At 38.3% G+C, this 12,049-nt stretch overlaps 1 pseudogene; it reads left to right on the forward strand.

The window, feature by feature from the left end:
* Positions 1-409: 409 nt before the first annotated feature.
* LOC149156408 (UDP-glycosyltransferase 73C10-like) lies at positions 410-1,841 on the forward strand (annotated as a pseudogene).
* Positions 1,842-12,049: the final 10,208 nt, after the last annotated feature.

Genomic DNA, 12,049 nt, shown 5'->3' on the forward strand with positions numbered 1-12,049 from the left:
GGGCCGAAAAATCAACTCACCTAAAAACTCGCGATTCGCCGTAAAATCAGCCATTTCATCATATGATTGATAACAGTGCCGTGCTGTCACTGCAAAAACATTCATTTCATTCAAAAATATTTCTGGTAGAATTTGTAAATTCTGTCATTTCTCGGAATTTCTCTTAAATTTCGCTGAAATTCTGGAAAATCTTGGCAGAAAAAATGTTTCCCTCTGAAATTTCGCTGAAATTCTCGAATTTCTGGGCTGAAAAAACGTTTCACTGATATATTTTGACGACTACAAGTTTGTGGTTCTTGAAAATTTGCTAGCCTTTTCCAATATCATAGCCAACTTCCTTTCCTTTGCTAGCCTGTTCCAATATTATTTGTTTTATTAGGCATTTTATCAGAAAATCACAGGAACCACCATGGAAGGAGACAACAGTAGCAGAAGACTGTATGTGGTGATGCTCCCATTTTTAGGGCAGAGTCACTTCAATGTGTGCTTACAGCTTTCCAGAATGCTGGCAACCAGAGGCGTTGCGGTCATTTACGTGAGCCTCCCTGCAAACCTAGATATTCTGCGCTCTCTAGTGGAAGGAGAAAAATGGAACGATCATGCTTTTCCCCTCTATTTTCAGGATTTATCGATCCCAGACGCCGAAGCTTCTCTGCCACCAGGCCGTCAGAATACAAATAAAATCTCCCCCGACATGATACCCAAGATCTTCGATCTCCTGGAACAAATGCGCAACCCGTTGGAGGGTCTCATGAGGGAGCTCACCGGCAGGGAATACTACGAATCCAGGGGCCTGCCTGCTCCCCATCGCCTCGTTCTCGTCTTCGACCTCTTCATGGGTTGGTCCGTTGCCGTGGCGGCCAAATTCGGTGTCCGGTCGTTCATGTTGAGCCCGTTCAGCGCGCACATGTGGCTGTCTTTGGAGGTCAAGTTCCTGGGGAGGGCGGAGCCGCTGCTGCTGCCGGTTGTTGCAGAGGCTATCGAGAAATTACCTTCGGCGGACTTTGTGGCGTCGCAGGTCCGCAGGCACATGGACTTTACACGCCTCGCAGACGGGGTTCTCCTTAACACGTTCGAAGATGTAGAGCCCACAATTTTCCGACACCTCGAAAGCGTGGGCGTGGGAGGCCGTAAACCGTTCTGGGCAGTTGGGCCGGTCATTGATGTTCCTCGCAGGGATCAAACCCGGAGGCGTCCCGGACGCCGAGATTTTGGCGTGGTTGGACACCCAAACGATCGGTTCAGTCGTTTACGTGTCTTTCGGAACGGAGTCGTATGTTTCTCCAGCGCAAGTGACCGAGCTGGCTCTGGGTCTGGAGGCAAGCAGGCAGCCCTTCCTGTGGGTGCTGCGCCCGCCCGCGCCCTTATCGGCTGAGGGCTGGAAAGCGAACCTCTTGCCCGAGGACTACGAACGGCGGGTGCAGGGGCGATTTCTGATCGAGACCGGGTGGGCGCCGCAGGGACCCATTTTGGCGCACGAAGCGACGGGCGTCTTTATCAGCCACTGCGGATGGAATTCAAGTCTGGAAAGTATGACCGCAGGGGTTCCGTTAATCGCGTTGCCGCTGCAGACAGACCAGCCGGCTAATGCTCTGCTGTTGGCGAAGGAAGCAAAAGTGGAGGTGGAGATGAAGATGATCGACGGGGTCGCTAGACGGGATGAAGTGGAGAGCGCGGTGAAGAGTTTCCTGTGCTGGGTTGAGGAGGTGGAGGTAAAGCGGAGGGTGAAGGCGGTGAGTAAATCTGCCATTTCTGCCATCTCTTATGAGGGAGGAGCCGCTTGGAAAAACTTGGACTCATTCATTCAATACTCGTTACAGTAATGAATTCAATCTCTTCTGTTTCGCAAGGTGAACAATGGATATGTTGAAATGAATGCCATTCATTTGTGGGCATTGCATTAATTCATTAACCCTGGGGTACTTTTAATGCGCGGTGAATGTAAATTTTATTTATCATTACCGGCCAGCCAGAGCACTTGCTATAGTGATTTGCCATAGTGATTTGGTTTTAATTTCAAGAAATATGTTTATTTGAGTGTAATTTCAAGAATATGTTTTATCTTAGAATAAGATTTATTTAGATTTAAAAAAAATTAAATTTGTTTTTTCAAATATTATTTCTATATTGAAAATATAAATGACAAATCATATTCAAGCTTCCATCACCATATCCATTATTTAACCATCGAAGTTAATCTAACACTTTTCATGCTTGCTTTTATTATGTGTCTCAACAAATTCCTTGTTATCATTTTGCACACAACTTAGTAAATGTATTATCACTTTTCACATTATTCATGAATGAATAGTTTTGTGTATGAGAAAGCTTGAATAATGAAAAGAGATATTAAATCATAAAATCAACTTTATTTTTGTGAAATAAACAAAATTTATAATTAGGATTACAAAATGGCTTCTTCTATATAACACATAAATATTGATATCCATCATCTATGTCATTCACAAAGATTGAGATCTAAATCTACTCTTTACTAATCCTTTTTCATTTTATAATGAAGGCTACACAATGGGTTCCCCTATATATATAACACAGAAAGATTTAGATCCATCATTTATGTCATCCACAAAGATTGAGATCCAACACTACTTTTAAGTAATCCTTTTTCAATTTTAAAATTAATACCTAAGAAGATTAATTTTTCAATTGAAATTTATAAAAAGAATGATAAATAACTAACAATATAGGGCTATGTAAATCCTCCAATATTTCTCAATCTAACAAATTAGGAAAAAAAAAAAGGTTGAGAGAGGGGGTGTAAATTAGAAAATATCACTTGTTAAATATTTTCATCTTTTTGTAGATGTATCAATCTCAATGACTCGACAACAATAGAAGTGCACTTCCAAATCTCGGATTGAGAAGATTCCAAGTAATGGTAACACAAGGGACAAATTTCAAATAGAGTGCCCAAGAGTTGTTTCATGCACTAATATATTGACCATTTATGATATCATGTAGTGATACTCAATTTTGCATCTATTATATATTATTTTTCACTATGCTTGTTTGTTATCATGTACACATGACAAACATTGTTTTGATAACTATTATATGTAGGCTAAGTGATTAATATGGGTTGACCCAATTAGAAGGAGAAATGGATTGGCTTCATCTTCCTCAAGTGTTGCAAGTAATTATCCCTCACCATTAGAATCTATCAACTTGTAGAAGCACAAATTTGCATAAAAAGGGGTTTTATGACATTCTCTATGATTTCCCTTTACCAAAATTAACTAGAAGAAAGAATGGTTCAAATTATTTAAAAGTAATTCATAGGTATAATGAGAAGGTTGATTATAACACAGTCTAAGCTAAACCTAGATAACATATTGACTTTAAATTGCATTCCCTATATGAGTCAAAAATTACATTTAATTGGGACTATTCAATCTCTTATGCCCTCTCAATAAAATGGTTAGTCCTCTACAATATTAGGAGTGTTGGATAAAAACATTGTTGGCATAACCTAGGCTACTTATAAGGATATAATAATCACATAGGCAAGCATTATTGTAGTACTAGTGGGTAGGGTACTTTTGCTAGAGTATCAAATGCAATAGATCCCATAAGAGTCCATCCCAAATAAGAGCCCATTGGTAGTTAACCAACTACTCCTCATCCTTTTCTATCCATCTTAATTCTAAGTTAGCTATAACTATTGTTTAATCATCTTAGTGATCTTAGTAAAATTAATCTACTAGTGGTATAAAAACTCTAGGTGATGCATACATCGCTTTCTGTTTGATGGCTTTGTTGTTCATGTCCATAAAAAAGTCCTCATTCCTCATTCCCTCATTCATAACTTGACCTCAAATTTATCTCATGGATTTCAAATGCCTCATGACTAGGTCATCGTAAAGATATATGATCCCTCTAATTATGTATGTATGCCTATATTTCTTTTCCCTTTCTTCCTAACTCAATACCAAGATGATATAGTATTACATGCTCCATAGTGGATTGCATAACATATATTAATAGGTTTTTTTTTTTTTTTATGGATTTCTTTGGTTTAGATATTAATAATATGAGAGGGAAAATATGGCCCATATATTTCCAAATCTCCCCTTCACTCATAATGGGTGGATATATTGATATTTTAGACACAATTGCATGAATATGGTAACCATATAAGTTCTTGATGGAGCCTTGCTAACTTACAACATTATAACACACCCATATCTTAGTTTAAGGCATATTATTGTTAATTATAATCTCATACCGATTGTTTCCTAAATGAAAATGTGTAACAATAGAGATATTATCATGCAAATAACAATAATTTCTAAAATCATGAATACATACTAGTTAGACATGCACAATGACATATTTAAAGGCATAGAGCATAAAATAAACATGGAATTCATACACAACATCAAGACTATGGAATGAAACAGTAAGTAAGTACTTATTTGAAAATTTTTTTACACAATCGAATACAGATGTCGGATGTTGCACTAAAACATAGGCATTTGACATGAATTCTCTCTACAACAAGCCACCCCTAAGTTGGGGCTATGAGTCCACATGAACAAGTAGACTCATGTGGGTGTCTACAGTCCACTCACACTACCCAATACCTTGTGAAAGCATACTAACATGACTCATACACAAATTCCAATCAACCAACCCTATTCCCCATCATCATGAACAAGCAAAGGGATGGAATTTACTCCTGTACAAAACAATTCCTTAAGAAATCCTAGCAGTAACCATCCTCACTAATGTAGGCTTTTTCTTTCCCTTCAAAGTTCTCTTTTCCCTATTATCATCCAAGCACTCAATGGCCTTGTCGAAGAAATCCACCTTGGTCCTGTGAAGGTACAACCAATCCATACCCAAAATCATGTTATAGGACCCCAATGGCAGTACATTCAAGTGTGTTGTTGTAGGCATACCATATAAATCAAATGCACAATCTCTTGCCCAATGATGAACGCTCTTCTTTGTACCTGTAGCCAACTATACCAACCAACGTTTTACATGCACTTCTTTCCTCAAACCACACTTATCTACTAGGTTAGGATTAATATAACTATAACTAGATCCACGATCAATCAAAATAGAAACAACTTGATCACAAAGCTTGTCATCCATCTCAATGATAGAGGCATGATGATCCACCTGCATGTTGTCCATGTCTACGTAAATATGAGGAATGTTATGACCAACATCCCCAATTATATGTGCCTTCTAAGCACTATAGATCTGGGATCTACCAGCCTAGTATTGTGGACAATCCCTCTTACGATGATTCTTTCCACATATCCAACACTGCAATGGTGCTCTACGATTGCCTCTAGTCTACTACTCTCCATGTCCCTTAACTCGATTGAACTTATTGTAAGGAACTACATTTTCTTTCTCACCTTCATCTTGAGGTCTTCCTCGCTTGGGTGGACATTTTCCTTAAACATTCTCATTTCCTTTCAAATCACGCTTATGCTCAATTTTGCACTTCGACTACTCATAGAAATGTTTCATCTTTCGGATGGACTCCTCCAATTATCTACGCTCATCGAACTCAATCCAGACTCTGTATGCTACTGGCAGTCCACCGATGAATCTCTAAAGCTTGGCCTTCTCCTCCTTGAGGTAAGGAAAATATCTCAAAAACTCCAATAACCTACTAGTATACTCATCATCTATCATGGAACCCATATGCAACTCATAAAATGCCTTAGCTCTATCATCATATTACCTTTCCAAAAATACTTTTTCTTGAAGAGCCTCTAAAACTCAACTCAAGTCATGTCATCGTCATGAATACCTCTGAAATTCTTCACATCTTCCCACAGAATATCTTCTTTACCTTTGAGACTGAAAGTAGCTATCTTTTCTTCCATCTTCTTTGAATAATCATGTAATCTAAAGAAATTCCTCATAGTAAGAAACCATTCCTCTGCATCCTGTGATTTCTTCATCTCTCCATCAAATGTAGGTGGTTTTTAGTTCTTAAATTCATCTGGAAAATATCCCTTGTCGCTCCTCCTATAAGGATGATAATAATGATGATCATAATCCCTGTCAGAACTAGAACTAGAATATTACTTGTGTTTATCACCCCTCCTATCTAGAGTATACAAGGACCCACCATCTCTAATCATGTCCTCTCCATCCAACTTGTACTCACCATGATACCTGCTTCCACACACCCCATTAGTTCTATCCTCCTACTCATGGTTGATCCGAAGTGGTCCTATCACTGGAATTTTGACAAACTCTGAATTATCACTACATTTACCTCTACTTGTTTCTCTTGTGTATGTATGATTCTGTCGTTGTTTGCCTTGCAACTCTTTATTTCTTCCTTTAAGCTTATCGGTGTCTTTTCAAAATCAGAAGAGTTCCCAACACCACGTTGCTCATATGATCCATAGGGAGAGTCTCAGGAACTGTAGTCTACCATCTTGCTAGTCATATTTAATATTCTTCCTCCAAGGTATATCATGTCAGCTAAACCAAATCATAATAAACCAACATACCTTCGCATAATTCAAGGAGTATACCTTGTCCGCAATATCAACAAATCAACGTGATACATGTATAACATAATCATGACAACATATAGAAATATAACACATAAGCATGTAACCATATTTCCATCATTCCAACTATAGTTTGGTCATCAATGCATGCCCATATCAACTACGCATACCATGACCTCATGCATGACACAACCACCACATCACTGTACACTTGACCACATGTGAACACTAACATGCATAAACAACATGTAACCAATCATACACTCATGATGTCATACGTGAAACCGACATGAATGCATCACCAACAAACAGCCCATCTAGTCTGAGGGGTGAACCATCCTCTGTACCACTCTATAATTCCCTCCTCCCACATCTACCCATGTAACCAGCCAACAGGGGTAAACATGTGATGAGAAGTTACCATGATATGATTCAACCTCCAGATGACCTTAAGGAAGTGGAATCGACGGAAACACACCATACTAGGCCTTCTACACCTACTACAGGACTTCCAGGATGCATCCCGGTCATTCCATGACCAGCCCCTAGGTCCCACTGAACTTTTATACCACTAAACCCATGGACGCTCCCTTGATATGGATAAGGGTGCATCTAGGGACCTCTCGACACATGCAGAACACGGGTATGCCACATCTAGGGACTTTTCTGCTCAGGCATGTGCCAGTGACTCCGAGATTTATGCCACTTTGCAAGCCCATAATCCAAGTCACTACGCAGAAACCCTTGTATCTTTCAAAATCCATAAATTTCATTATGACAAGACTTACAAATCAAAAACTAATTCTAGGACTGGGCCTGATCACCCCCAACTTCGACTGACATTCTGTCAAACACTTGGCATCAATGCAGTCTATAGGAAATGAAAACAAGATAGAGCATAAATGACAAATAACTCATAGGAACTTGACAAGAAGGATCACCACCCTCTTCACTTAATTGTTTTGACATCAATTAGGTCTTGCATTCATTATTGTTTCATTTACAAGTAAATACATGAAATAACAATGACAATAACAATTCATATAACCATCTTATAACCAAAATTAAACCATGAAAACAACAATGATATAACAGCCATTTAAGCCACATATTAACAAGTACAAAAGAAAGATAACTTAGCTTGAATAATCATAGGAAAATTTGACCAGGTTTTAGACTTCCACGTACCACCTGACCATAGACATGGTTGAACCAAATCTTTCTTTCAGTCAATCACCCCCATTCCATATTCCAATCATGAATATGGGATCTCATGGATAAACCAATCCAAAAACAACCAAGTCAATCAGGAGGTTAATTCACGTCCACCCTCACCAAACCGTGATCTCACCAAAACCGGCACTGAGATCACAAAATCAAACCTAGCTTGGAATACCTACAAACTCCATCACTGTCCTTGAGGAATTTTCCATCTCCTTGTATCTTAGGATTTACCGCAATCCACACCAAATCACTAGGCCCTAAACTGAGACACCAGTCTCTCAAGCTTTACCACAATCCACACTGGATCACTAGGCCCTAAACTGAGACTCCACCCTTAGGATTTAGTATGTATCCCGCCAAAACTAGTCAAGGGATTCCTAGGCCTTTGGGAATTTTCCTGAGACCACCTCCACCCTGGATTTTGAAACCATCTAGTAATTCCAAAGCTCAAAACCGAGAAAATGATCCCATCACACCATGGATATCCAGAAAAAGACAAGACTAGGCTGAAATCCACTATCACAACCCAGAAAAACCATGCCACTAGTAGCAAGAGAACCATATACCAACATGAAAATCCATGCATGTCAAAACCAGCTACGAAATCAAATATGCAATATGTTACCTGCAATTATTTATGTTGATGTTGCTTGATCCTGCTCTTCATTGCTTGATTCTTGCTTTCCTTTTCTTTGTTTCCTTTCCTTGCTCCAAAGCTAGAGTGTTCCAAGAAGCTCTAAGTGACCAAGAGTGAGAGAGAGAGAGAGAATAATGAGAGAGATCCAAAAATGACTACCAAAAATTTACAAACTGATCCTCAAAATCCCTTTTATCAATGAGGCCTCTATTTTCTTCATTTTCCATTATTTTCCTTCAATTTGCTCCTCACATGCAACATGTGACCTTTCACCTTCCTTTTCTCCTAATTTCCATTATTTTCATAAATAAATGTGCCAAAAATGCCTTTTGCCTTTTTAATGCCTTAGCCATTGCCTTTAGAAATTTACCTTAGCCACAAACATATCCAATGATGCCTGCTAGGATATCTTTCCCCAACATTCATCTTGGAATAAGCGTCCCTTGATCGTGGTCTTATTTTTCCTTTATTAACTTTATTAGATGAACTTTTAACCAGGGGTTGTTACACAATCATTTGAATGTGCCATTCAATTCTTGTACATTATTTCTTCTCATCATCATTTTGTTGGAATGGGTCATCATTAGTTTGCACGCACACCAAATCAATCATGCCTCTCCATAATTTAACTGCCCTACCACATTATCTCTTATTTGAAACATCATTTTTACCTCATTTGAAGTACCGTCCCATCCCCTGTTTCAAAAATTACCATGTCCCCTAATTGTAAAATTTCCTTCACCTCGATTGATAATATATCTCAGAGAGAGTAATCCCTCGATATTGATTCTACCAGATGGGAAAAATCAGACTAGTGAGACAAGAACCTTAGTTGTTGGTGGCCCTAAAAGGGTTTCCTAACTATATTTCTAGTAAATCGATTCTTTGATCTATAGGATGGCATATGTTTCTTAAGAAATGTCAAGGATATGACAATTCCATAGAGATGGCATTCACCTAGGGATTTGATGGAAATATAGCTCGAATTGGTGATTTGATCATGGCAGTGATAGAAGATTCAGTGGTTCAATCCATAGGGCTCTCTCATTAGGGTGAGCACTAGTTTAAAAACAAGTAGGTGGAGAAGGGAACCTAAAGTCGAGTCCTCAATTCTCAATATTTAGAGCTACATTCGAAATCAAGAGTGTTGTGTTGCTACATTATGGAAAAATGGAGGAATTTACTCTTTGTTTTAAAAAATGTGGTGAATTGTGAAGGTAGATAAGGTATCACCTTTATTTATCATATTTGTTAACTTTTTCACTTCGACGTTGGTGAATGCATCAATTTTCCCTTATTTTCTTTGTAGTTAGCCTAGGATGCATGGAAAAGGGAATCCAATGAAACCCTAGGAATGCCAACCATAACCTAGATCATCAGGGTCTCATTAATATCTTATTCAAGGATGAATTAAGGAAGATCGAGGATAATTGGGATTCTCTTGTCACTAGAAACTAGTTTAGAAACCTCCTTCTAGTACCAAAAGTGGAACCAAAAGGGTCTTCTAAAAAGGCATATGAGGAAATTCATGTAAAAGATAAAAAGAAGCTTAAAGATGGAGGATACAATCCTCCAGGAGATGAATATTTTGATCATTGCACAAAGGATCCCAAGAAGGTGAAGAAATTGAATCAACAACCTTTCATTATCTCGAGGAGGGCAATTGGAAATATGGTGAAAAATATGGTGCATGCGAAACAAAGTGTTTAGTCAATTTAGTGTCCTAAATTGCTTGCATAAATTATCAACCAAGGTTTGTAAGCTGATGAAGTGTAGTGCACTATATGTGCTTAGTTAACCCTTCTTACTTCATTGTTTTGTATTTTTATATTGTTTTGGGGGTTTTTGTTCTTTGATTCCTAATGATGTACAATCTGAACTATGAGAAACTGAATCTAAACTTCCTAAAGGTGAACCAAGAGCTGAAACTAGTCAAAATCTAATTTAAATAAAGGAAAAAAACAAGCGTCTATCTTATCTCGTCATTAACCTTAAGTCATGAATCTATTTCTTAGAATTAAAGGCGAATTTGTAATGCATGTTGAAATAAATACAGAGAATGAAATCAACTGAAGTACTTCTAGTTACTCTAACCTTCAATTTTGAAAGATAACCTTCTTGAGATGGAATACAAGCAACTTTTTGTACTTTATGATCTAGAGAACTAAATGAAATATGCAGAAGGTAACTGATTGATTTCAACCATTGTGTGAAGTGAATGTTTAACCATTTAGTTTAGGATGACTATCATCTTGAAATGGTGATCAAAAACATTCATTAACGTAGTGAATTGACAAATCTGTCCTAGAAAATAAATAACAAAGCAGTGAGTAAGCTAGACAATAGTGTATTCTCATTCCTCCAACCTTACTCTATTTAGATACAAAATCGTTTCCTTTCATGAAATGTGTTGGAAAAACAACAACGTACCATTGAGTTTTAACATTATGCTATTGATCAAAACTAAAAGAAATCAACCTAAGTTAGAAATATTGCTAAAAGAAAATAATGAAATTAAAACTAAACAGAAAACGAATGGAAAGAAAACCTCCTTCAGTGCAGGGGCCCTCTACAACTAACTGGGTTGAGCTGCTAACTAATTGAAAATGCTCTCTTAAAAAATCATTGGTCAACACATGATTTATATTATAGAAAGGAATGAAGTCCAAAAATACAGAGCTGAAAGTGTGAACTTAATACATAAAATTCTTCGAACCTCCATTGGTTCTGTACAACCAGTATTTAAAAGGAAATAATCATAATTGTCTTTGATGAAAACTAGCTACAGGTGGCCTATAAGTATTACAATAGGACTGCATAAACGTCTGATCAGCTACAGGTGACTTAAATTTGATTGAGATGTTTGCAACAGAACCGTTAACACAGGTGGCTGATCTGAGTTAATGCTTGCAACAGAAATGTTAGATTTATTGATTAACCACGAAAGAGCATACGAAGAGTCCTATTTCTTCTGGGTATCATATGTTTGACTCCACCTTTGAGCTTTCTTTCTTATCGATCTGGGATAAGTGACTAGGATTCTTCATTTGACACATGGAACCTGCCAGATCATGGAATTAGCTACGAAATACACAGTTAGCTACAGAACAGGCTACGTTCTGTAGCTAATTTGCAAAAGTTTATTCAAATAGCAAAAACATAAAACCTATCATTTATCATTAATGGGGATTGTTAGCTTTGCTACATACTTTGACATTCTTATGGTCAAATATAGGCATAGCCATGTTGTTTACACTCAAAGAGGACTCGCATCTGTCATCTTCCTCCTTCTCCTTCACATCGCTTACACTCTCATAACCCCCGCTACCTTCGTTTTACCTCTAAAACCCTGTATAAACCCATGATCCCTCAGGCCCCTGAGTGCGGAGCTTAAACTATCATATAACTATGTTCACATGACCGCACGCCTTCACAAGCTCTTTCCCCGTCACATCCGACGAAATCCCATGCGATCAACCCCCCGTTATCGGATCATCTCCGCCGCGATCAGATGACGTTTGCTCTCCCCGCGCCCGCAAACTGACCGCTCGATAACTCACGATGAAAAGTGGTTTCGCCCGCTCCCCACTGCCACGCGTCACACGTTGAATGGGATCACACGCTATTGTACCTTTACAGCTTGACTGTCAACGGTGGTGTGGGCAATACCATTTAC

The sequence above is a fragment of the Pinus tabuliformis genome, chromosome 9 (genome assembly GCF_031772625.1).
Source record: "Pinus tabuliformis cultivar Carrire ecotype Pingquan chromosome 9, CPIR1, whole genome shotgun sequence".
Taxonomy (NCBI): Eukaryota; Viridiplantae; Streptophyta; class Pinopsida; order Pinales; family Pinaceae; genus Pinus; species Pinus tabuliformis.